Genomic DNA, 27,813 nt, shown 5'->3' with positions numbered 1-27,813 from the left:
GTCCATAATGATTTATTCGCATTTTCATCCACACTGAAAGCAAATGTTATGATTAATTTGCTGCAAGTTTACTTCTCTTGTTTTCCTTAACATTTTTCTTTATTATTAGATTTACATCTTAATAAAAATAGTCTGCTATATATTTAGATATATTGTTTTGCTTATAACAATATAATTGGAAAGAAAGATGAAATTGAAGATAGTTACTGAGATACAATAAATTAAAGTTTATCAAATTTGTTTTCAGGTCACTAGTGCCTCTTAACTATGAAAGGTAGAAACCCACAATTTCATCATAATTTTGTTTTCTTTGTCATAGAGATGGTGATTCTGACAGAAAGGGTGATAATGGCAGAGTAAACTTTAAAAAAACCAAAAAGAGATAAATACTTGTGATTTCTCTGAAATGCAACGGAAGAGGATCTCCCCTAGTGTTGTTCTATACCTTTCTATTCATAGATATGGTACACAATGGAAGCATTTGGCTCCAGAATGATCTTGCCAAATAAATCAAAGGGAGATTTGAGAAGTTTGGTCTGATGCTGTAACTATTTGTGGACTTGTACTCTCTTGCAGAGCTGGTACAAGAAAACTGGGAAGCCTCTGTGCAGAAGCAAGTGGATAGATACTCCTTGCTAGGCTTTTTTATTTATTTAAGTGTTCTGAACTGTTGGATCCAGTTTGGGGCGGAAACTGAGGAAAAACTAAAGTGGTATTACTTGAGATCTTGTGAGTTGTTTCCACAAAACTTGTGCAGTTGTATGTTTCATATACTGGAATAAACATGTTGACCGTTGGGTGCTTCCCTCTGGAAAAATGCCTGGACTTTAACATCTTTTCTGATCTGCCCACTGTTAGTGCTTTCCCAGTGGCTGATGTGGGAATGAGCAGCTCTGTTCTAACCATCTGAAATGAGTGACGCTTCCTTTCTTCTGCTCCCTTGCCATGTGCTGGGAAGGGGTGGCTGGCTCTGGCTGCCTGCACCAGCTCCTGCCTCTCAGCTGTCAGAGGGGACCAGCCTCCACTTGGCCTCCTGACGGGCACTTCCAGAAGACTGCAGAGGCAAACTACATCCAGGCTTACCTTTGCTCTCCAGGACAAGCTAAGCAATTCTCACCAACTGTTCTGATCTACCGGAAGTAGCTTTAATTTATTTAAATGAATAGCACATCTGACTCTCCTGTTTGCTGTCTGAAAAGCTGGATCCTATTTTCCATGGCCTCACTCCTCCTTCCACCCCCGCTCTCTCCTCCTTCCCCCAGAGGAGGACAGCGCTGCCATACGGCATAGCAATCCTCGGTGCTGGAAGTGGCCAGTTCAGGACAACTGGAAAGGAATTTGAGCCATTACTGGAATTCTAATCTCAGACTCTTCTAGAAAAGAGCTTAACAGCTTTTTGCTTGTCCTCTTGGGTCTGATGTTTGACAGGAAATGAGTTTGAAGGGTTCAGGAGCAGGTCACAGAACTTGCCTTGCTGCCAGCTGCTCTGCCGACCTTAACAGTGTGTTTGCAGAAATCTGATACACTTGCTTATTATTAAAGCCTTTTCTCTGAGAAAAGTTACTTCCAAAGCCAGGTCCTACCAGACGTATTGCTAGCATATTGCATCCTCGCCTCTCTGAATTCTTCTCCACTGACACTTGTTATGACCTAAGACTCTAGCCATGTGAAAAATTCTGTTTTGTAATTCAAGGCAGAGTGAACAATTGTGTTTGCAGGCATGTTTATGTTTGTCTTTTGCAGCACTTATTTTGTTTGTCCTTTAAATGCCCATCTGTGGGATATCAAAGAAACACAGATACCTTCCTGATCTTGCATAATTAATGTTAGACTTCATAAAATACCTCAAATCTGGTCTCGAGAAAGTAATTTTAATGGATGGGCTGACTGTTTCCTGTGTAGCAGCTGAGAAGTATATTCCCAAGCAAATTTAAAAATAAAGCAGCCTCCATACTTTCTTGGAATCCTATTGGCAAGTCAGTGTTGTTCAGACTAGTACGAAGTTCAAATAGGCCATGGAGACTGATGGCATGTTCCTATTTCTTCACTGTATTTCTGATTTAGAAATTGCTTTCCGAAATAAAAAATATCAGAGCAGGGCAGACCAGATCAGGACAGTGTGGAAGCCCAATGATGGAGCTACTCTGGCTGGAATATTGCAAGTAAAAAGCTGTAGCAGAAGTACCCTTGATCACCTGCTTTGAGAGTGCTACGTCTTCCCAAGAGGACAGTTGAGCAGCTTTGTATGTTACCTTGTACGGCGACATGTCCAGAGAATAATCCTTGCACAGAGCCTCTACTTTGAACCCAGGAGGCTTCTTCTCCCCTCTTCTTCCTCCTGCCCAAGAATCTTAGGTGTTCTTGCAAAAATAATTAGGGAGATGAAATTAAAATAACACAAAATATGTGAGACTGGTTGGCTATACCACTGTGGTTTTTTAGCATCTTTGTCTTTTTATTTCTCTCTCATGTCTTCACTTCTGTAGGGATTTGGCTCATCTGCAGCTTCTGCCGCTTTAATATGTTCGTCAGTTTGCACTGCAGTTCAGCCTTCTCAAATGTCCGCTGTCTCCAGAAGCAGTGTGTCCTGGAAAATGAAATGTGTGCAAATACACTGACAAAAAACAGACACATGGAATACGTAAATGTACATTATTTTGACTTCTTAGTTTAACTGGTGAAAAGCCTTCCAGAAATATTGAACAACTGAAATGGCCTTGCAAGCTCAAAAGACCTATCATTCATGAATAACAACTACTTTAGCCCAAATCATTTGTGGCTCCTGCCCCAGTTTAAAAATTACTGTGCAGACCAGTCTACTATAAATGCAGAACTGAATAGTAACTCTGATTCAACAGTATGATTACCAGACTTGATAGCACTGAGCAAAAATAAGATGTACCTTTTGCTTCGGCACTACGTATGTACTGCACTCTATAGAATGGAAAAGCCAGGAATTAATAAAAAGTAGAATTCTGACTTGAAATGTTTCTGGTCTCCTTGTCCTCCTTAGGGGTTCTTAAAAGTCCTGCTGCCTGTCCTTAGCTGCACTATTTGAGAGGAGCTATTTCTATCTTAACAGGAGCTCACATTTAAATTAAAGGAGAGTGGAAATGTAGCAAAACTACTATATTACTTTTTAGTGCAATGCCTGCTGTGAGTATGGGTAAGTAGAATAGGCCATGAATGGCACAGATAATGCCAAAGCCAGCTGAAGAAGCTGAAGCTTACTGCCTGCTCAGGACCTCCTCCTCCTAGGATACAGATAAGGTTTTCTATTAAGAGCTGGAAAGGCAGGGAGGGAGAAACTCACCACATAAAAACAACAACAAAAAACAGATTTCCAGCAGTATAAAGTGGCAGTTCAAATTCACATGGGATCCAAGCACCCACTTTTGTGCCACAACTGAGTCTTCAGAGTAGAGGACATGGGCGGTAAGAACCACTGGCTTTTAGGTATTTATGAGCTTCTATCCTTTTCTGTAGTGAAAGAATAATTTTGGATGCTCTCAGTATATCAGGAGAGATGTGTTTAGCGTGTGCAAGATGAGAAACTTTGGGGCAATGTGGATAGGGATTAGGCACACTGATAGTGGAGTAAGCATGGACATTACATGCTTCAAGAAACCAGCTTTGTTAATTCTTTTTCTAGATTAGATGAAACATGAGACCATCCTTAGCAGCAGGAGTCAGTACTAGCTTTAGAATCAGAAAGAGACGTGTAATTTTTATTTTTTTTTTAATAGCTGAAGGATGCCTTGTTGACATAGGTCTGATAAAAAGATTTCCTTCCATAAACATCACTATTTCTAAGACCTGTTTTGAGTATGGACATGGGAGGCAACTTGTGTTGCACATTTGTTATGAACAGTTTAGGTTATAAAGAAATGAACGTGCCTGCTAGTACAGCAATAATGGAGTTGTAACATACCTCTGTAGTAAGGCTGCATGTATCTGAAAGAGCATCTGTTCAAGCCATCCGATGAGGATAAATATTTATTCTCCAAAATAACAAAATCACCAAAATTATCTAAATTAATAAAGTGCTTCTGCCTAGTTCTTAGAGAATATAATATCCTTCTCATTAATGAAATGGAAAAGTTGACTTGTATTTGTCTGTAGGGAGACTCATATGTGAAGTATGATAGGGACAACAATGAGACTAAAGCTTGTCTTAAGCACACTGAAGTGAGAAAGAAGCAACTGAAGGACAACCAGTTCAATGCTAGAGGAAGAGATGGGAAGGGAGGCAAAACCTCAACTCAGTAATTTGATTTACAGCAGGCATATAGTGGCAAAAGCCACAATAACCTTACTCTTGTTTAATGGTGACCTGCTGAGACAAGGATGCAATACACTCTTCCTTTAGACCATTGTAAATTGACCATGGCTTTGCTGAGGGCTTTCATAAACTTGGGGTTAAGGTGTGAGAATCCAAAGACACTAACTCCATAGTGAAGGGGTGGTCATCCTTCCTGACCAGTTTACCAAAATATCTGTGTGGCAGGGGCCACAGGATGTGTTTCACTTCTACATCTGTATATCCAAAACCAGAGAATGGATAAGGTTTAAAAGTAGCTCACAGAAAGGAGAAAGCAGTAGCTCTCCAGAGGCCTTATCTCCCTGTTGTGGAGGCTGCAATTCTGCATACGGATTTACTCTAATCACTGCCTCAGCACAGCACTGGTGTGGTGGTGTTTTTCTGTGGGCACTGCCCTGGAAGTGTCAGCCCCACAGGTTTCCCTCTTTGCCCACGTGAACATAATTAGCTAATTCTTTTGATCATTCAGTTGCTCCTCTGCATCATAAAGAGCTAACAACTGCAGCGTTTAACTTCCTCTCTACTGGCTGACTTTTTATTTGAATTTGAGGCAGATTAGCAAAGAACAATGATGAAACAAACATCAAAAAGGAAGTTCAGTCTTGAAAAGGTTATAGACGGGCATGTTTGTAGAGGAGCTTCAGAGTGCAGACAAGTACTGACCCAGTGAAGTCACCTGGATGGAACCACTGAACATTGCTTCACTACATACGGTATGGCTTTGGGGATTCTTTTGCTTATGTTTTCGTGGTTTTGTTTTCTTAAAGAAGAACATTCCATTTTACCGCAATGGAAGCTGAGAAACCAGTACTGTTCTTGACTGGGCCTTTGTTTCAAAAAGTTCATATTAGGAAAATAAAATTTAAAAAAAGGTGACCCAAAAGATAATAATTCCAAGAATCGTTAATTTTCCCCTTCTGGACAGAGGCCTGAAAAAACTTGCTTGTTAAGGCAGAATTTCAGGGAAAACTTCAACTTAAAGAGTCATCCTTGACTTGCAAGCCAAACAACTGTAAATGATGAATTAAGAGCAGTTTAAGTCAGTTCTGTATGTGGATTCTCCCATTTTTGTTGTATGCCATGAGCTTTTCACATTTAAAAGTTCTCCTCACTGTTTTAAAAGAGCTACACAAAAATCACAGGAAACAATGAGCTTGACACAATGTGTTATCAAATGTGCAAGTTCACTGGTGTGGAGAGAAGGAGCAGAATAGCACTATTTTCTATTGTCACCTCTAGTCATTCTGGGTATGCTAACAGTAAATAGGTGGGAAAAAATGTTGAAAACAAATGTTATTTTCTTAAATTGATGCTATTCACAGCAATTTACCCTTGAGTGCTGAGGCTAGGTGCATTGAGTTTTTACTGCCTCGTAGGGTCTGTGATTACCGTAAAGGAAAATGCTGATTAAATATATTTTTCTGAAACAAACTTGATTCTTCTTGCACAGCCGCTTTAGTAATCATCTCTTGTGGCCCGATCAAAAAATCCAGTGGAGCTGCAGTGGGATTCATTTCATTGACTTCAATAAGCTCTGGATCAGACCCATGGGAAATGAAGAATGACTTTCCCCTAATCTCTTAAATTCTTCTCCTCTCTCGTTCCAAAGCGATTACAAAACTGGTGAAATGGAAGGAATAGTTTCTCTTGGTCTCGTGTTCTTCATCAATCTTCGGGTTTATTTTAGGCTATAAATCGCCCTAATCATGGATGCTTTCTTGTTTTTGTCTTACAATGTTTAGGTGCAGAAGGCCAAAATGCATGTTTACTGCCTTTCTGCAGCTGCTGTTGTACTGAGATTGTTTATCTGCATAGTGCTTGTCTGCTGTGGCTTCTTAGGCATTTCACAATCTGAGAAGCTCAAAACTCCTCAGTAGAGTTTTCAAATTGATAAGAGAACCGAATAACAATGTTCTGGGAAAGAATCTATCAGACTGAAAAAGCTAGGTTTTTTTCTCCTTTTGCTGAGGGCCAGCATAATAATAGCAATTTTCTGTGGCTGTGCTGTCTTGCAGTGCTACATGCCCCACTTCATTGTGCTGGCAGAGCACAAATGTGTGCAGCAAACAATTTGCTTAAGGGTTTGCATGAGGCTAGTAACAAGATACATACAGTGGTTTTATATAGTTGTACTGTATATCCATAAACATTGTGCAGTGAATACTGTCATTCTATAGCCAAAGTAGTTTTAGCTATGTATCACTACAACTGTCCAGTGTTGCAGTGTTTCCAAACAAGTGTTGGGCTCTTTAGCCAGGGCTCCTGAGATGCGTTGCCACTGCTGTGTAAGATCCTGGGACTTCACATACTGTGCATTGTGGCATCCAACTGCAAGATGATGGAATTCTGAGGCTTGGATTGAAATTTAAATTCCCATGATTCTTCTTATCTCACATCCATCTTGTTTTTTGCAACCCAGCCAGCACCAGTTGAAAAACATTGGCAAGCACCGAGATGTTCATGGTAATGAATATAAACAGGCTGTTTCAAGCATGTCTGAAGACATGCAAAGTTTTCAGGACCAGGGCGATAAGGGCAGCCAAGACGGAGTCTGATACCAGGCACACAGAACACTACCCCTATTGGGGCGGCCTTGCTCAGTAGAGTGTGATGCCTCTTGTCAGCCAGTGACGACTGGTAGCAGGTTAGTTTTGTCGATCTGGGATTATAAATGGGTAAAATCCCCAGTGGCCAAAGCCCTCTGGAGGGGTAGCAGGGTATTTGTTATGTAAAGACAGTTCTCCCTTCGACTCATGTTTCTCTGTCCTTAAGTGTACCATGAAATAGCCGCTGACTGACTATTGCATAGAAGCCACGTGCTGCTGACGTGAGGTTGTGTGAGGCTAAACTATCCATAATAGGTACTTAGAAGCCTGTGCGTTTGTGAGTCCCCAACTTGTTTGCTTTGGATGACTTCGTTGCTTACACTTGGAGCCCTTGAAATAATTCCATAAAGAAGGGCCCACAAAGCCTGCAATTGCAGGTTCACCGGTGTTAAGGCACAATGGTCTTGAGAAGCCCCTTCAGCCAGGCTTCCCACAGCCACGCTTGTGATTCTTGGCCTTGCGGCCTCTGGTTGTGTCCCTTACTGCTACTGCAGAGGAAGACTCTTGGAAAGTTTATTTGCCTGTGTGTCCATGTCAGGCATGTCACCACCAAACTTTACAGCAACTGCATGAGCTCTTCTGCACAATTTTTCATGAAAGAAAGGGCTGCAGCCTTATGCAACAGATGGGGGGAGGAGGCTGGCAGACCCCGAAGGCAGGCTTATCCTATAGCAATTCAAAACACTAAGCAAATGCTGCCATGACTGGACTACAGTCACTCCTGCTTTGAGGATTAGGACTGCTCATGGAAAAATGTGTGTTGTGCTTTGTTTGGAACTCATCCCACATGTTAACGTTGTGATGTATAGCCTCCATCCTCCCCTTAAGTGTGTGGCTGGAGTGGTGAACAGGCAGAAATGCTTTATATGGGGGAGGGTTCATGCTTTGTACAGAGAGGGAAGATTTCTAATAATAAACACATTTTGTGTGGGTGTGTGGTGAGTTGTTTGTTCGCTTGGTTGTTCATGTTTTCTCTAAAGAAATTATTTGTGAAAGATCATAAGTATGTGTCCTCAGTGCAGGCTGGTCATCGAATGCTAGAGATAAACTGTCCCACTGGTAGGAGTCAGAGTTAAGTGCCCAGAATTCTCTTTGCCATCACTTCATGCAGCAATGCATGATGGCGTGGGCCAAGCAGCAGTGTGCCCCAGAAAGAGGATGGTTGCAGAAGCAGGGGCTTGCAGAGGATGCCCAGGCTGCGGTCTGCAATCGGTGGTGGACTCTTAAGAGTCTGAGTCCCTAGCTGGGTGAAGCAGGCTGACTCTTCAACCTCTGCAGCAGCTGCGTAGGCAAGGCCACTTCTCTGTCCCCTGTTTTTGCTTCATGAACCCTTTCCTCCACTGCTCTGTCTCTTTATTTGCCTCCTGGGATGCCCTTGCGAGCATTTTAAACATGTCGTCATCTCTGGAGCTCTTCTTTTTCCTACGTAGATCGGACAAGTATTTGCTTAACGACAATAGCAGCCCTGTCCTTAGTTGCCATGAGTTGTCAGCTGTTGGGGGGAAGGAGAAAATGAGCTATTGTAAGAATGATGCTTTCATGCCAACTGGAACAAAGAGCTTGGGTTGCTCCCCCCTTCACCCTTTGTTTTAGCTTTCTGGTTCTTCCCAGTCTTGGAGACATTTTCAAAATCTTTTGCCTCTGAAGACTGGGGAGCATCAGTCTACCTTGAGGAGAGGAGTTTAGAAAAATTCAGTGCAAATCAGACTAACATCTGCATCTGTTCTCACAGAGCTTGTTGTGGCAAGGGAGAAACAACGGTGCATGCAGAGGCAAGGTCGTGTTTGTTTGCACGTTGGTACTGGCTGTCCTTACTTAAGCAGGTATCCCTTTTCCAAAAGGTGTCAGACAACGGAGCTGTTGCACTGGTGTGGAAAGATACCACTGGCTCTTAATGGTACCATCCGTTATGAATCACTTTGAGAGAACTGCACTGCTGTGCAATTCTATTCCCTAAATTAGATTTCCTTAAGGTTGCTCTTATTTTCTGATTCTCTTACCTTTCCCAACAACTGCAGTCAGCATGAATTGCACAACAGTTAAGTGACCAAACAGTCCAGAAAGAGGTATGTGCAACCCTAGTCGTGCCTTGAATCATTTATATTTTTGCAATCTCTGGCTGCTTTTTTTAATCCTCAGCTGCTTCTTTGCCACTACAGTTAGAGGTTGTGTTTCTGTTCTGTTAATCGGTGCAGTGTGGCAATACTCAGTTAGGTGACCATGTAGGGTGGAGGGGAAGAGAGAGTGTTAAAAGGAAGATGGTGTAAGCAGCCAGATGGTATGTGGCAGAACTGAGCAAGCACTCATTCTTGCTCATCATTAAGGGGAATCCAGAAAGCCTGTATTTTTTCTAGCATGGTCTCTACCTGGAGTGAGTGAGAGATACTGCCTTTTGTTAAAAAAGAAGGTGGGGATAGTGTAGATAAATACAGGAACCCTTGTAGGCTACCTGGAATAAAGCTGCCTTAATGATACCACTGGAAGGGCAAGAGGAGCTCTGACGCAGTAGAAACATTTCCACCTCCAGCTCTGTTGGTGCATCTTGTTTCATTCATCAGCACCATGGTCTTCAGACCATCTCTTCTCTGGCTGAATATACTGAGGTTGAGGGTTTCAGTGCTAGGTTGGTTCTGTTTGGCTCCCTAATCACCTACCGCAGGGATAGATTTCTTCTGTGACACCCACAAAGTGCTATGGTGGGTTTTCTTGGAAGTATGTCCCAGTTCAGGGAGCAGTAAGGTTTGAGTTTCTATGAGCACTCGGGTCAGCTGGGGCTCGGCTCCATCCTGCTGACCGCTTTTGGCGCTATCATTTGGATAACTGCTTTTGTGCATTTGTTCTTCACAGTGGCTGCAGCTCTGATGTATGCTGCTACCCACCTCTCCCCACAGCAGGAAAACCAAAGGCCTGGGAGCTGCGCTGGGCAGGGGCATGAGCCGTGACTGCTTGCCCTGGCAGGATGGGGAATGCAACATAGCAATTGGGAGATCTTCATAACTGGGTCTGCAAAAAAAGCTCCCAGCTGCCCATCAATGCTGTCTGTGAGGTGAGCTCTGGTTGGGATGATGGTGGCACTGTAACATGCCTGGCAAAAATTACACAGGCTGTTAGGAAACCCAGGGGGATGTGGGGTGGGACCAGCCTCCTGCTTCACTGGAAGAAAACTGAACTTCCATCTCCCTCATGCACAACTCGTAAGTAGCAGCAAGAAAATTGGAATTCACGAGCAACTTTTTGGGGTTTGGGATGTTTGTTATATTTGTTTTGTTGTTGTGAACAATTTTTCTGATCAATGCACGGTAAATTACAGCTACAGATAAGTCCTAAAGATGATATAATGTAGATCATACAGTCTGTTGATAGAATCCAGGCAGGGGGTTATATTGAGGATTTGTTACGGACTGATCATAGTTTAGACTTTACCCACTATAGGTTTAGGTCTGATTCCTAAAACTGTAATTTGTGCATGTGATCTCTTCCCTCCCTGAAGCCTCATCAAATGTATATTTTAGTAAATTGCTTTATGTTTCTAATACAGTTGACTGACCCCTAGTGCTTAATGGAATTTCTTGTAACAGGAGCGTTGGAGCTGCAATGGGATGATGGATAGCATCAAACTGTAGGACAGCTTGCAAGATGCATCAAATGTGAAGTCAAAATGTGTGCATATATGAGGGACAAATAGCCTCCAGCAATAAAAATAGTTCCCTATTGCCATATGAGTTAGTATATCACAAGAGCATTAATCAATAGGTTTATTCCAGGAATTATTCTAGGGCTGAAGGGCAATCTGATCATCAGCAGAAGGATATTGGTGCTGCCAGAAACAAAGCTGCAAACAGCATAGGAATTTGAAAAAATGCATTCAGTGCTGTATTTGTAATGGATTTACATATTTGTGTAACTGCAGGATGAATTAATTATATTCCCACTGCTTACAATACAAGGAAATCTGAGAAGATAATATTTTCCACTGATGATGATAATAAATGTAATCTGTATTAAGTAGTTAAAAATTATTTAAGCCAAAATTCCATAAAAATTGGCAAATGATGTATGGGGGTTTTTTCCCGAAAACTGGCAAGAAAGTGAACTGAAGGAGTGTTGCTGGAAATCTGTATGTTTAGCTATCCTTCTAATGCTGCTGCAAAAAGCCAGGAGGTTTTATACTGGTTTATACAAAAATACATAAAATGATGAAACACTGCAGGAAACTGAAATTATTTCACCACCACCTTTACATTGCTCAATGCAGCTGCCGTGCCAGCCACCCTGTATGGGGGCCAGGAGGCACAGCCACTTTGTCAGCCCCCCTGGTTCCTCTGTGCCAGGACTGGGCCAGGAGTCTGCGGTTGTCAGGGGTGTGATTGCCTCTGATCTGTACCACCAGCCCTGGTGCCTGGGAAATACCTCCTGAACTGCTCTGTCGGTCCTTTTGGGTTCAGGGAGGCTGAGACGTTTCTTTCAGAGTCCTGTGGGAGTTTTTGGTATTTCCAAAACAAGGTGGTTTTTTTCTCCCATTGATTGAGAGGGGAAGCTTTCAAAATGAGAAGCTTTCAAAACCTTATGTGGAAATACAAAATAAAAATATCTCATAATATACATGTTTAGAAGTATATGTATCTCTAAAATAAAGATATCTCTAAAGATACATATTTAGAGATGAGACTGAAGCCAAATCTACCTTTTTAGCCCCTGTCCCTTTTCAGCTGGCAGACATGCAGCAAAGCCAGCTGCAGAGATAAGAGTCAGCCTCTCTGTGGCAGAGTGATTAAAACCTCCCAATCTGAACTCCCGCAGACTCCCAGCACTTCTGATCCAGATCTGAGCTTGGTGGCATAAGCATGTCTCCAGCACTAGTGCAGATAGCTGAACCACTACAGCAATCACAGCTGAGCACTGGAAAATGGAAGAAGTGAGTCACATGAGGGAGATGAAAGCCAACGCTAAGTGCTGTGATTATTCTATCAAAATGACTTCTATAAACACGTCTTTTAAAAAAAAAAATAATAATCCTTAGCTAAACAATACCATCAGGTGATACTAACTGGTGACACTTTCTAATCTGGGATTGTGAACTAGCTGGCTTTGTGTATGCTCTGCTTTGCAGCAAACTGTCAGGAGCAGAGGGGTAGCTGCACTCACCAGGCTGGAGGCCCACGAGGGTACAAAACACCAGTGCTGGAGAGGGGCTTGCAGCCCATGACCAGTTGGCACACAAAATTATTTGTGCCAGTAGCACCTTGGAAACTGTTTTGCCAGTGCCCCAACAAAGGGCAGGGATGATGCAATGGGAATGGAGCAAGGAGGTATCAGTTACTCCTCTTCAGGGCTCTGGGTCATCCCTGCCTGGGGGCAGTGCGGGCAAGAATATCATGCCATGGGGCTGCGGGGGGAGAGGAGTGTGGGACCAGGCGCATAACCCTATAAATGGGCTTATCAGAGGTGAATTCAGATGCAATTACGTAGTCTGACAAATTATTTGCTGCCAGAGCAGGAGACCTAACCTGTAATCCTGAAGGGGGGGGGCGTGTAATGCCGCCTCCTGTACTTGTGCTAGCAGCCAGAGGTTCACTGCAGCCTGTAAAACCTGGACAGAAATCAGAGTGAATTTTTGGGACCTTGACTGGGATCGTTTCTGTGTCATTGCTTGGGGATGGTAGTTTGAAACGTACTTGTGTGTCTCTCCACACACTGCATTTACTTTGTTTGAGCTGCACTGTTGATGTAACAGGCAAAGCTGTGCTTGGGTGAATTCAGAAGTCTGCCATGGTTTGGTTCAACATCCGTGGCTCACACAGTTACAGCTACTACAAAACCAGAGAGTCCAATTACTTTAGTGCTTTGCTGGGTGGATGAAACCCACTATTTTGCTGCAGTCGTTGCATTTGCAACTGTTGTCAGCAGCTCTCCTCATGCACTTTGCCAGCCCGCTGTTTTCTGGAGCCCTCGTTAGCAGGAAAAGCCGCCCTGTCTGTAATCAGAGATATTGATGGTCCCTTTCAAAGAATTGAAGAACAGGAGAGGAAGGAGAGCATTTTTCTCACACCGCTGACTCTCTTCATGAAATCAGGAGAGTTAAACCCTAAAAAGTCCTTTTAAAATGTCAAGATGATGTAAGGTACCTGTGTCCCGCCCTTCTTGGATGTTCTTGGCTCCACTGTCCTTGACCTGAGTAATTTCAGTACTATTTGTTTTGAGTAATTTTGGGTTTGCTGCTGCATGTCCCGTGAATAAGAAACAATGTTTCTATTGGCAGCAGTTAGTTCTCCATCCACCCATGTCTCCTAAAGTATGATAAAAGTGCAGAATGAACTCTCAGTCTCTGACCTTTCCGTTGTGTGTGTGCGTTTTGTCACCCAAGTGGACTGAGAGCAACATTTCATCCTTTAAATGTTCACGTGTCCATACAAATGGGAGAAGTCATAAGATTTCGGTCTAGACTTTGAAGATACCTTAGAATTTGGAATTGGAGGTTTGGTTGATGCCACTTGTAAATCCAGTTCCAACTTCTGTAACTTGAGAACTGACTATGTGAAATCACTGGGAGCTCTGCCATGCCTATTTGGGCGTTACAATTTCATACTCATAATTTCCTGGGTTTGAGATTCAGTGTTTCTATCTGAACCAGCTTTAAGTAGGGAGAAGCAGGTTAGTAATAAGGTTAGCTCTCCAGGGGTTTTTTTTTTCCTTTGTATGTTCGCATTTCTGGGAACTCCACACTGCAAAACTTTGGACCAAAGGTCTTCTCAGGTTTAAAAAAGCAAGAAGAGTTCTTACAAGTCTGCTGGAGGCATCTCTTTGGCATCCATGAGCTCTTGGCTGCAATCTTCAAGCCTGCTGGGAAATGAGTGAGAGTTCAGTCTTCTGCACACAGTGTCAGAATGCCTGCTAGTTTTAAACTTACATTTTTTTCAAATGGTTAAAACGCTTTCTGTTTAAGAAGAGTGACTCTCCCAAAAGGTATGTCTGCTGCAAATGAGAGGACTGCAGCTCCCATAAGCTTCTCCAAAGCCTGATGGAAGTTCCCTGCTACATCCGTACGCACACCCTGTCAAGTTCTGAGTTACGGAAAGTATCTCTGTTGAATTCAGATTTCATGACCATTTGTTCCTTGCAGAGACTGTAATTTGTTTACGCTTCACTGAAATGTTGAATCACTAAATTCATAACATTTACTGATGCCAGTGGCTGCAAAAGGTAGGAGCTGTCACTTACTAGGAGTGTTAAGAGACACGTTGGATGACTTTGTGGGATGCCTAGCTTATTTTTGTTCTGCACTGCTACGCAGCCATGGTTTTTATCTTGCTATATTCCTAGAACCAACAACAAGACCTGCTCTTGCATCTCCCCCACCTCTTCCTTTTTGGCCTAGAAAGGAAAGTGTAATGCTGCTGCTGTTCATGGGGGCGCACAGCTCTGTGGTAACAGGAGTGCACAGTGATGGTGACTAAAGGTCCTTCTGTGACTGGGTATCTGCCCCTTGGCATCCTCAGGTCCAAGGTCTGCTTTCCTGTTGCTAGATGGGATACTCCCAGTTTGTGCTGGAGTAGCTACTTCTTGATGCATGACTGTAGCAAGATAATTATCTTCTAACATGAGATTATTGCTTGTGCTGTGCCCAGGGCATAGGTTATTATTATTTTAGAACAGAAAAGTATGTGTAAAGTATATACCTATACAGTATATATAAAAAGTATATACCTGAACAGAAAAGCACTAATTGTTTGCAAGTGAAATGGAGTGAGGCTAGAATGCTTGTTTTGTTGTTGTATGCTCACCTGAGTCTTTTTTCCTTTTTTTCTTTCCCTTAAACAAGCAGCAAGAGCCTATATTAGAGAAAAGAAACCCCTAAACTTTTTGTCAGGGTCACATAGTGGTTACATGATAAAAAAGGAATGTATATCCTTGAGCAGACCATGACTTGCTTGACCTGGTGAAATCTTAGGGCTTGTGATCCCATGAGAATTAGACAAACCGTGAAGTGGAGTTTGGACTTTTTCCTATGCATCCATGTTATTTTGGTCAGAGGCTCCCTTCACAGCTCTGCTGCTTCTATGTGACCCTGCACGAATCCCTAAACTTCTCAGTTTTTCAGTCTTCTGTTCAGTGAAAGACAGAAAAGCTTGATTTATCCCTGCCTCACAGGGTTAACATGTGTCTTGTTTGCACTGTGCTGTGTGATTCCCTGATGAAAGCTATCATGTAAACTCTGATAATCCAGCATGCCCATGCTGAAAGCATGCAGTCTGAATACTTAGACATGCTTTCTTCTCACTTTCAGAGAAGACAAGTCTTTCAACATGTTTTGCAGATTCTGGTCTTTAACCTTGATACTTATGATGGTTGGAAAAGGGAAAGGGTTGGCAAGCGTGTTTCTGGTAGAGATTAACCAGACCAAGACCAGTGGAGCAGCTGGGGGGGATCCCAGCTCTTTCCTGTTCAGCACACCTAGCCCAAAAGTAAAGTCTGTGTCATGTCAACAAGGAATGATCTGCCTCCACTTGGCAACAAGTCCGTAATACTAAACTTGCTTTCTTGATGTTCTTTCTCTCAGTATTGCTGGTATTTCCTTCACCTTCCTATGTCAGCTTTCTTCTTCAGGTGCCAGGAGCGTCACCACTGTGTTCTCTTAACAAACTTGAGATGAGGAATTAATGCTAAAAGTTAGTCTTTTAACAGCACTTGAGAATCCTTCTTTCCCCCCTTGTAAGAGGGGAGAAGATGATGTGGGGAAGTTTTAGGATTTTGTTTTGACTTTGATTTCCTGAGGTGTAGAAACTACATGAAGCAGCCTGGGGTTTTATTTTCATTTGTTCTGTCCTCTGGTTTTGTCATTTTGGAAATGTAAACAACACCCAAAGTGTCTTGTTGCAACATCTTCCAATAAGACCAGTATAAAATTGTCTTGGTTACGTGATTGTTTTAAATCCCCGTTGCCCATAATATTCTTTCTGATTATGTAACTGACAGGTATAAATCTAAATCAAGATGCTCTTGATCTCTTTTGTTGCCATAGTGGCTTCTACCATAGTAAAGACTTTAAGACTTGGCCTGCTTTCTGCAATGGTCAGTCTGCATTCCTGCAGCTTCTATGTTAGTACAGTATTTTGAAAGAGGCTGATACCTTTGTGACACTGGGTGAAGTGCTGCAGTGGTACTTTGCTCCTTGGCTTGCCTCAGGACAGGGATAGGATGGAGGGGCAGGGTCCATATCTATCAGGCTAATTCCTGGATGTGCAGAGAAATGCTCACTCGACATATTGTGAATGATTCACACCTACATTCCCAAAATGTTCTTTCATAGAGAGGTTTGGCATGTGTCTGAGCAATTTCCCAAACAAACCCTTTATTTGTAAATCCGATACATTTGCTATATACCAATATGCTAATAAACAAGTGACAGATCTCACAATTAATGCCAGCACATGACTAGCCTCCTTTAGACTACAATAAGTAATTCCATGATCTTGTGATTGCAACTATGAGAAAGAGATTCCGAAATACTAAGTAGTTGAGGGGATTAGCAAAAAATGCGAACGTTTGTCTTTCAGGTTAGTAGCCTGTTTGGATGCTGTCATTCTGCCCTCAGGACACTGTGGGTTGGCATAAAGGCTGTCTCTGAGCGTGTTGAGAGAAGTTAAAGGATTATTAATATGGGCCACATTCCACTGATGTGCAACTTCGAGGTGCTGAGGACGCCCTTGTTAAAATCTTGGTAGATCATCACAAGTATCTTCTATGCTTTTGGCCTGAGGGAGGTGTTCCTTCATGAGCTGCATTAGTCAGGAACAAAGGGGAAGGTTTCAAAACAAAGCCAAAGTTCAAACTTAGGAAAAAAATTCTTTTGCCTTTTTAAACTAGCATATGGTTCTGGGGCATGTAGTTGCAGGCATGTGCAAAGCCACAGAAGTCTTGAGGAAGGTGTAAGGCTTGCTGAGAAGGGAGTTCTCGAGCTTTCTTCATGGTCTGACAAGTACTGACTCCTTCTTAAAGAATTGCACTTTGCCAGGAAGTTTTCCAGCTCAAGCAGGTATGTTCCTAGCAATGAGAAAAAACAGCTTACTGAACTTCAATGAACTTGCAGAAAATATCTGAATTTTTACTGTAAAAACCTTTTCACCATGCAAGTGAACAGAATGTGTAGAGCTTTATGACTAATGGCAAATACTTTAGAGCAAAATGAGGGTGTCATAAAGTCAAAGTCTGTTCCTTAGCACCTGGCCTGCCCAGGAGGCTGTTAAGGGGGCATCCTCTTTGGTTGGCCTCTTGCAGCTGCATGAGGAACATGTTGAGAAGTGTTAATATAATACATAGCAGTTCTTCTTGCTCTTCAGTGGGGAATCTCAACGGCTGGGTGAACACATCAGGAGCAGCATCCTGTGCAGTCTTACCCTACTAGTCCCTGTCTTTTAAGCATAGGTTACATACGGATGAATGTTAATTCTCTGGGAAGGGAACAGATAGGATAGCAATTTAAAAACAATGTAGAAAAAATAAGAGAATTCCTGTTACACTAAAATTTCTATCTGTTGTGCATTTACTTTGAACAAGAATGCTGGAAGCTGATTTAATTAAGTGAGCGTGCTTTAAGTTCCTTTCTGCTTTGTACAAAGTGTTTTCAACCCCAGCTCTGGTGTACAGATAGATAAGTCCAAAGAAAATGTACTTATAGTATACAGTTAGCTTTTTTCCCCACCTCAAACCTTGGAATCTGGTCATATTTACAGTTTGTAAAAATTCATAATGTTGTCAGGCTTGGTGAACCAATACTAGCTTCTGTGTAGCCGAGGACCTTCATTCCCCTCTGTATTCTTCATGGGAGGCAATTCCTGACCACTGTAAAGACTCAAGTGGTCCCTGGAGTGGTCACCAGTTCAGGCAGGGGTTTGTAGTTTGAATATTGCTGTGGGTTTTATGCCAAAACTTCCTGGTAAGTGGGACAGCAGCTGTACCTGCTGGTCTGCTCTGGCGTTGGTGATAGACCTGCTTCAAGCAGGAGGTTGGGCTGGGTGACATCCAGGGGTCCCTGCTGACCCATGTTTTCTGGTACTTTGTCGTAGTTCATGGAGGTGATGCTGAGGTTCAGTAACATGCAGATTCACGCAGGCAGGCAAAGTGCAGAAACGAAATTAATAATTGCAATAGCATTAGGCCATGAAGGGGTGTTGAGGGATGGTAGCTGGGTTCACATGCCTGTACGTATGCTAGGTTTTGCCTACTCCTACTGTGTTAAGCTAGAAGTGAAAAAATGTAATTCTCCTTCCCAGGAGAGATCCAGCCCACTTGAAATGTTTATAGCAGTTAAAGTTTCTCTATTCAGAACAGGCCAAAAAGATTGGTGTGCTTTGGATGAGTGTGTGTCTATTCATATTTCAAAAAATGCCTGCATCTTAAATTACCTTCTACAGGCTGCTATGAAGAGTGAAGTGTCAGGGAAGAGCCTTTATACATTTGTAAAATGATACATCATGCTGATGTTGTATTTGTCATCTGATTTTGAAAAAAATTAGCACGAACAGAGCAAAAAATGTTTCCTATTTTAAGTCTGTCCGATTACTCTCTCTGTGAACATTTTATTAATCCAGTTGGCCTGCAATAAATCTGGGAAGGATTCTTTGGACAAAACACCTAATATATTTTGTACAATTTTAGCTGAAAACAAGTGATCTTTTGAACTATCCACTTTGAAAGGATGTTCACTGGCTAAATTCAACAAAATTTTAAGTGCACGTTCAGAGGGTGTTAAGAGAAGTCTGAAAAGAACACTATTTGCTGTTAAGAGAAAACTTTCATATGGGTGAGAAATTATTTGGGGCTCATATTAAATCGGTAATTATTTCTGGAGGGCAAATAAAATGGGGAAAAATAAATTCTGCCCATAGCTTATATTGCTGCATGGAGCAGCACGGAGCTGCACAAAGAGAAACTACAAAAATTACTCAGGACTCCCTTGTTGTCTCTGATGCGTTTGCAGGGGGACTCGGTGGTTTAGCAAGGGATGTCTGAAAATCTTGGTCATCTCCCCCATTTTCTTCCATATAGGGTCTTCAGGTGGATATAGTGCTGTGCTCCCAACGGCTGTCCTGCACGCTACTAACAACATCCTGGGGGAGGTAGGAGCCCTCATGCGTGGGAAGCAGCACTGTATTTGTAGCTTTCCAGCTGGCCAGAGAGAGCACATTGGTGGCAGCAGCAGCCATGCCCCCAGCAGACAGGCTGGCTGCAACCCACCACCTTGGCAGGGGAGGAAGCGACAACCCAGCCAAGCCTGATGGAAGGGAAGTGTCCAGGCCACAGGGAGGGAGAGCAATGATGTGCTGGGGTGGCAGGAAGGTCCGCTGCAAGGAGGAACTGTCCAAACAAGATGGTGTCCCACAAGAAATCTAGGGTTCAGGGAGTATCGGTCTGTCCCCTGGGGCCTTGTTGAGACAGTCAAACAGGGGTATGCTGGAGCAGAGCTCAGCTCAACAGCACACAGCTGTTTTACCATCGTAGGAAGTCTAACTTACAAAGAGGAATTTTTCCTTGTTGATTTGGATGATTTTCTTTGGAGAGGGATGGTCCTTTGGGCTCTCTGTTTTTTCACTCATCTGTTAAAAAACCCCATTTTGGGACATCCCAATTTTTCCAGCCAAGAAGAGCTGGATTCTGCTCCTGGCTTGCTCCGAAGTGGTTGCTCAAGAGCAAAATGAAGCATTCCTGTCAGGAATTGGATGCATAACATCCAATGCGCTCCTGGGGTCAGAGAAATAGGTCTTAGGCTCGAAGAGAAATCCTCCGCATGGCAGTACATTACGTCAATACAGAAATGGACCATCCAATTTTGCATTCCGATATGAAACACAGCAGCCAGGTGATATGTCCAGCAATATGCAAGTTTAATAAACTTCCTGCTTGACTTGTGGACAGAATAAATAGTTCCATGATGTCTGCTTAACAAAGCCAAATCGTGCACCTCTATATTGCAGCTAGAACTGCTACGGTTAAGGGACTATCAACATTTCCCATCTGGGCGGATGATTTAGTTGCTTTGCATCACATCAGGGCTAACTTGGCATTCAACTTACCCAATGCTGCTACAAGATTTCTGCTTTTACTGAGTATAATTTGCATCCACTGGCTATGTCACTCTTGGGCTTGAAAAAGGAGTTTTAAGCAGCATTAGAGTAGAAGGAAAATGAATATTTAAACACATAATTTTGCAAATCCCTGGAGAATGAGAAGAAACTTAGAGGCAGACGCACACAGAGTCTGGAGATGGCAAACATTCCCCTCTCCTTGCTTTTAGTTTTAAAGGTCCATGGGATTGAACTATTACTCATTAGTGTCTGCCCCCCCAGCCTTCTGTTCTGTACCGGACGTGCAGTGTTTGTATAGAAAGCAAACTTATTGCACTGTGTAATAAGATTTGAATGCAAACATTTAATTAACATTATCTGTTCAGAAGCATTGTTTAAACAAAAGTTAATCTTTCTGTGCCAAAGCTGAACAAAACTTTGAAACTGAAGGTTATTTTTTTTTGTTCCTCTGACCAGTGTCATGGATTGATGTGCTGTTGATACAACCGCTTTCTCAGATTTCACGTATGGAAATCTATGATGAAGTAGTAACTTCATTAATTTGGCCCATACCGATTCAGTTGAATACTAATATTTTGACCTTATTCCCTAGGAAATATTCTTCCTGCTGTACAAACTTGGAAAGCATGGCCATCCCTGCGGAGTGAGCCACATTTATGACAAGCTTTCAGAAAGATAATATTTCACACGTAAATACATGACTGTTGCTTCTTAACACTTTCCGTATTATCAGAAAGAGGTATGGGTCCTCATTGTCCTGTGGTTTTTGAGTGTTCCTTTCTTTTTCTTCTTTTAGAACCCTGAGATTTACATTTCTGCATGCCCTGTAACCCAGGAGGGACAAGGATGTGGATCCTCTCTGCAGCTGGCCTCACCTGGGCTGACACCAAGTTTTGAACCTTGAGTCCCAGCACAGAGGATAAGGATGCATATCTACAACGGTATTTAAGCAACCAACTCCTTTAATGCCTTTGTGTGTCTAAAGCCCTGTAGTGGATCTACCAGCCTCCATCAAGTAGATATGTGGAGAAGCTGGACATTGGTTATACATTGACTGACCCCCATAGTCTAACTCAGTAATCACTGAGGTGGAATCTGCCTGGTTATCTCAAGGAGGAGGCGGAAACTGGGCTAGAAATTATGTTTTGTGAAAATACAATACAAATTCCTAACCCAGTTTTCAGTCAGGAGAACATGTTATTGTTGAACAATTGATACCGTTTCATGAAAGCTTATTTTCTGTGCCTTAAGGGAAATTCAATTAAGTGAACTTCTATTTTAAAACACTGCTCTTTCCTGTCACTGATGAAGCAATAACAATTACAGAACATGGGATTTTCTGGGAGCGTTGGTTGTTTGTTCTCATTGATACTAATTTTGCTGCCTCTATTTGAATCTTATCTATAGTACTCCCTGAGGCAGCCCCCTAGAGACCTAACCGATTTCACTGGTGACTCCAGGCTGGTGTGTACTTGTTGCCCACTCAGGCAAGAAGGCAGGCATGTCCCATAGCTGAAGAGTTGGTGCTAGAGGTTCCATGGCCCCAGTGAATAGGGCTGTACATGACAGTAGCTGAGGTTTGTGGCATACTCTACCCGTGGGCTGTTGCTGACATCCAGTCGAGCTTGTTTCTCTACATAGAGAAATGCTTCTGTCACTAGCCAGCCCAGAAACCAAAATGTTCACAAGTGTTGCAAATCCATTGTCTAGTCCTTGCCTTTCCATGCTCATTACAGCTCAGCAAATGCAGAGATTTGAATCTAACATGACAAGAAGTGTCAGAATCGGGGATTAATTCTCTGTGAAATAATTTCCATGATGGGATGCTGCCAGGAAGCTTGACTCTGCATTCCTTGGACACCCCAGATTCCCACAAACTGCAAGGAGAGGACTATGTGGGCAAGGAATGTGGCATGAGCTTGTAATCTTTTCAGCTAGATAGAGTTATCTTAGCACATAAGTGGGATGCTCTCAAGAGTCTGCTGTGCCAAAAAGGCAACCCTTCTAGGACTGGGACCATTTATAGAATGCTGATTTTTAGTGCAGAGCACGTTTTAAAAACTGACTTCTATAAATGTTAAATACCAGGTCAATTAAGCTTGACAGTGCTGACAGAGTCTTAATTAAATCAGTGTGAACAATATCAGTGTTGCATAACTCTGTTTCCATCAAAAGCATCAGAAATTGCAATTTTTTTTCTTTGTCCCTTGTAAGAGATGAAGTTCTGACAGCTTGTTCCCGTTTCCAGTCCTGCTGGTTCACTAATTTGTGTCCATAATTCTGGGCTTTCTACTCCACTCCCATCTCTCTTTGGTTCTCTGTTTTGCTTCCTTAGCATTGACATTTTGGCTCATTCCCTACAATGCTATATTACTGCCTACAAAGAGTTCAAGTGTGCCTTTCCTGTAACCCTTCTGTCCCTCCATTCAACGGCAGAGGGTACAAAGCTGCAGTCCTTCAACAAGGATGGATCTTGCAAAACACTAACTACCAAGAGCTTGTATTTGGTGTTCAGCACTTCTGTTTTTTGGAGACTGAGTCCCTAGGCAAAACTGTCATTTAAGCACAGTGGAAATTCAGCATGCAAGTAGATTGCTGAGCCAGGGCCACTCCAGGATGTTGACAATCCACGTGACTTCTGTGAAAAGCGTGCCGATTAATTACTGGGTATGTAAGAGTTAAAGGTAATGTAATGTCTGGTCTTGCTGTCAGAGCCTCCTACCTGTCTGCCCATGCGCAAGGGGGACCGCTTGTATGCCAGCCTTTGACTCACGCAGCAAGACAAGGGCAGCCACACGTGCGAAAGAGCACAAGCTAGGGCAAAGTCCTCTGGTTTCTGCACAGATGAGGGGCAAAAATCCTGGCAGGCCCCCTGGTAGTAGCTCACTTCTTTCTTTGGTTTCGGTACGTGCAATTCGATTCTAACCTATGTAGCTGTTACCTGAGGTGAGGGCAGGAAATGCTCATGGGATTTTTGCAACTTCAGCCTGCTGGGCTCCTCCCCAGGGGACCACAACACTGAATTCTGGTTGTCCCCTCCTGATAGTCAGATGACTGGGATCACCCGCTTTGTCAGCAGGGAGTGGACAGCAGGAATCTGGCTTCATCTGGCCTGATGCCGCCCATGGGTCCCTCCAGGAAAAGGAAATTCCCAGCTGCTCCCAAGCGCAGCTTGAAGTCCTCTCTTTTTCTGGAAATGTTGCAAGGGGAACTTAACCTGGACGTGATAGCTAGGGTCTGGCCTGAAGTCTCCTCTTCAATTCAAGAAATAGTTTTGCCTGTCTCTCTCTAAACATTTTTGGCTGTGTCTGGTTAAAAGCTTTATATAATTTCACAAAACCACTCACACGTCCAGCACTGCAAAACAGATAAACAGGGAGAGGAGCTGAGTGCGTATAACAAGCTGGAATACAATCAAAAAATACTTAAAGCCAGTGATCAACTTGGTAGCACGCAGGGACCACCAGGGGTTGTCACAAGAGCTGACTTGACTTCTGCTCGCTCTCTCTTCTGTCTTCTTATTCCATTTACATCCTCGGTCTCCAAGTTAATCATTCTATGATGACTTAAGTTTGATTAAACCTTCAGCTCTTGTGAGTAAACATTGTTACCATCTTCAGGGAGAACGTGGATCAAGTTCTCAGGGTCTTGAAAGTGCCACCATATCCTGAAATCCCATTTCTTAGACTGTAGTTCATCTTCTTGTCTGTTCTCCATTTGATTTTGTGTTCAGAATCAGACCACATGATGTAGAATGCAAATAAAGAGGTTCTGTGGAAGACTACTAGAAGATTGTAATCTTCTGGTCTTATCTGTCATTCCAGACATATCCTGAAATGACTCGTTCTTTCTTCTCTTTTTATTTCACAATGTAAGCATTTCACAGAAGAAGTGACATCTTTCAGTGCTTTAGCATTTCATCTCCCTATGTCTTCACATTTTTTTCCACTTTCTCATCTGCATGTTACCAACTTAATTAAACTGCACAATGATTTTAAAAATACAAACTCTAACAAAGACTAACGAGGATGTTTCTTGGCAGTTGGTTATTGTTTTGCCTTGGGCCCAGAGCTTTGCTTGCCACTCTCCACTGGGCCCTGAACCCATGCTTGTGTTTAAAGATAACTGCTCCAAGCATGATTATATCACAGTTTCTGTGTATGCTTTCAAGAGGGTTTAATGTTGTATAATCAACCCATTATAACCACATTTCCAGACAATAGCAGGCTGCAGAATACAGTGCAATAAAGTGTTAGCAAATCTTGTTCCTGTTCATTCCCTGTCATTATATTTAGGTTCTGACGAGCTGGTTTAAGAGCACACAGGGAAAAAACCCCAACAAATATGATCTCAAAGCAACGGCTGCAAACATAACCGGTTTTCTTAGTCCACAAGCAAAGATGACATGACCTCTAGCCGAGGTACGTGATATTTTTCCACCTGAGTCTGTTTGCCAAAGCAGCATAAGCTTAAGTAAGACCTTTTTTATCTAATCATGCAGATTGACTAATCATGTTGATTTGACTGGACCAGCTTTCAATAAAGGCACTGGGGAATAACCGCAGCAGCTATCATCTTTCTCTGTGGGATTTCAGGTAAGTTTCTGCAGCTCAGCGTGTCTTGCAAGTATGAGCAAGCAGAGTCTGTTGAGAGCAGAGGAAGCTTCCCATTCTTATTGTCATCTTACGACCTGTTTTCCACAAGCAATACCACAATGCTAATTACTTTTGTAGCAGAACAATTTGTCGTGATTTACTTATTTCTTCTATAAGCATAGTTAGTAGTTGAAGGTGTCAAATTCCATTCAAGATTGAGGATAGGTGACTTTGCCTCAGTTTCCTGTCTTGTTAAAGGTATAGCTGATGTTTAAAGAGTTGGTAAGTCATGTTCCTTGAAAGACCTATTCCTTTGAATTCCTGTAAATAAATATCTTTAATTTCTGAGTGCCACGTGTCAGCAAAATCCTGAAACCATGCTGAAGGCGTGTTATTGCCACATAGGTCCATGGGTCAGAACCATCTTTTGCAAGACTAGAAAGGATCTGATCTTGTCTCAAATTGTACTCTTGGTTCCTAGAAATACCCTTGCTAAAAGATAAGCAAAATGATGTAATCATGGATGTCCACTGGGTATTTTGGATTGAATGAAATCCTTCTTGTGTACGTGAAATCCTCCTTGTGTACCATGGGAATGGCCATAGAATAAAAATTCCAAATGGGCTAATCATAACAGAAACATTTACCAAGACGGGACATCTGGGAGAACCAGTATGGAGCAAAATGCTAAAAAGAAAAGGTGTGTTCATCCTGACTGCAGAAGGCTCTTACCTCAGAGTGGCCATGGCCCCTTATTGAGGCAAAATGCCCTCTTCATTTGGCCAGCATTAATTAATGACAGGATTTCCCAGCCAGTCCGCTCCTGGACTTGAAGGTGAGCTCTTGAAGCTACCTATTGAGTGGAAGGAGGCGTCTGTTGGGAAACTATGTCCCTGGGGAAGGGCATCACGGAAATCCCTGGTGCCTGGGTGAGGCTTTAGAGTGGTGTCCCCTGTTTGTCTTCATTAATGTTTAAATTTATTGTGTAGAGAATAGAGCCGACCTTGTACTTGCTCTATATGCCATCTACAGGAATTGGGATGACAGAGACTTCTCCTCCTGCTGAAGCCATCTTCATGCTTTGCATTTAATGTAAACAATGTGTTTAGAAATATATTGTCTGTGGCAGATCTGACATCACGACCAAATTCTTTAAAATAAAATGTTTAGGGGGAATCGTGTCAGCTGCCTAGCACTGAAATGTATGGAATGGAATTAAGCAAACCTTTTCTTAATTAAAAAATGAACATGGATTCTGAACTTTATCTAAGGGTCACTTTGGGATGATTTCTAGACAGAAAAAATCTTGGCTTTCTGGCAGGACAGCTGTGAGGGAGTGTTCTATTCATTAGAACACAATTTGTCCAAGAAAATACGTTCCAAGTCCTAATCAATTTAGATGAAAACTTGCTGGACAGGGTTCAAGCAGGCCAGTAATGGAGTCTTATAAACCCAAACCCACATGTCTCAGTGGGCAAGAGGCAAGATAATCTTAGCTTACAATGGAATGTTTAAATTTATACAGCTAAGACACTGACAATAGGCACAAGGGCTGGTTCTTTTGTGTTGTGTTTTTTAACCAGAAACGTGAAGAATTAGAATTTTTAAAGAGAGGGAATGTCCCTTTAAGTTATAATCACTCATGGTGAATGGACTGTGGCCAGATTTATCCTTGCTTTAGCGTCTATAGAAAGATTTTTGGAAAAGACCAGCTTCCAAAGCACTAGAAACGTAGGTGTGCCTCCAAATGAAGTTCCTTGGCATCACAGGCTCTTGCAGAGTTTTATAATTCCCAGCTGTATAAGGATTTTTTTTTAATGAACTGCTTCAGCAGTGGAAATTCAGCAGTTTGGAGAAGCTGTTGCACAGTTAGCCCTTGGGAAGGTGACACCATGCACAGTATTGTTCAGCCATTAAATGCACACTCTTATTATGACACATTGCTACTGAGCGCAGAAAACCACAGGATAACACACCCCCAGCCTTCCTGGTGTTAATGGTAACTATTTTAGGGTTTGCTTTTCTGTCTTTCAGTTAGTTTCTCCATTATTGCAGCTAGTGTTTCAGGCTGCAAAATTATACTTAAATAAATTTCAAACAATGCATTTGCAGAGCCATGCTAAAAATTTCCATAAAGATGAGAGATAACCTGAGCAATCTTTAACCTGGGGAATATTTCATTTCTTAACCTGAAATGGTTTTCTAACTTGCAAAGTCTTAGCCAAGGTTAATCTCCACCACAAACATGAATCAAGTGTGTCTTTCGCAGTAACTGTAAATGCTTGGTAGAAAGCCACAGCAAAAAGTCAGTCTCTTCAGTGCCAGTTTACATCCACCTCTTTGCTAGTGGATCTGCCGCACTCCTGCATCCATCGCTGGGAAGTCACAAACACACCATTTCTCCCACCTCATCCTTCTCTTCTAGCATTTGAAGGCCTTCACTGCCTTCAGGGATAAAAAAAGAAAAACTCTTTCTAGCTGCATCTGGCCCTGTCAATACCACAGGGCGGTCCCTCAGTCCCTAACTTGTTACTCACCAGTCCAGGGACCAAGACCTGAGTCAGGAGCTGTCTTTTCTCATCGTGACTTCTGTAATTTCAAGGTACAGTGAAACACCCCCTCTGCCAGTCCTCTTCTCTCAAACAGCACTGTCCACAACTCCACCCATGCACCTGCATCCACTCTCTTGACTGGAAAGGGGATTTACCCACATGACCAGGGCTGGATGTGAAAGAAAAGGAGCGTACAGTATTGTTAAGCAACTTGTGGTTAAAGTCACAAACTCTGGAGACTCCTTGACTACTGTAAACGCCAGCGGTTCGTTGTCCCACAGCCTCTTCCTTCCTTCACACCCTGCTCTGCCAAGTCGGCCACCTGAGACTCTGCTCATTGCTCTTGTTTTCCCTGGCTCTTCTCACTTGTTTACTTAAAAATCTCTTTCCCTCCCCTGCCCCTCATTTGAATTTCTTGCAGGAGGGTCTTATAAGGACACCTACTTTAATCAGAATTTCCTGTGAGTTAATAAGCAGCTTTTTTTGGTTTTTGCATGTTTTGAAATAAAAATGTGATCATTTCTTAAATGCCCCTTGCCCAAACTCTGCTTTAAAACAAACCATTTTCTTACAGAAAGTAATGGTTTTAAAGCCCCAGTTTAAAAGACAAACTCTGTACAGCGGAGGAGGGGTACTTTGGATGCGGCGGGACAGCCT

At 42.5% G+C, this 27,813-nt stretch overlaps 1 long non-coding RNA gene across 1 annotated transcript; it reads right to left on the bottom strand.

Annotated features, from left to right (window-relative positions):
* On the bottom strand, positions 1 to 27,383 carry LOC141466116 (uncharacterized). Its single transcript, XR_012463290.1, has 3 exons — positions 27,142 to 27,383; positions 13,708 to 13,764; positions 1 to 2,587 (listed from the first exon to the last, which is right to left on the bottom strand). It is a non-coding gene; the product is annotated as an uncharacterized lncRNA (long non-coding RNA).
* Between the last annotated feature and the right edge of the window lie 430 nt (positions 27,384 to 27,813).

This window comes from Numenius arquata, chromosome 6, assembly GCF_964106895.1.
Source record: "Numenius arquata chromosome 6, bNumArq3.hap1.1, whole genome shotgun sequence".
NCBI classification, from domain to species: Eukaryota; Metazoa; Chordata; class Aves; order Charadriiformes; family Scolopacidae; genus Numenius; species Numenius arquata.
This window is presented reverse-complemented; position numbering and strand designations above follow the sequence as displayed.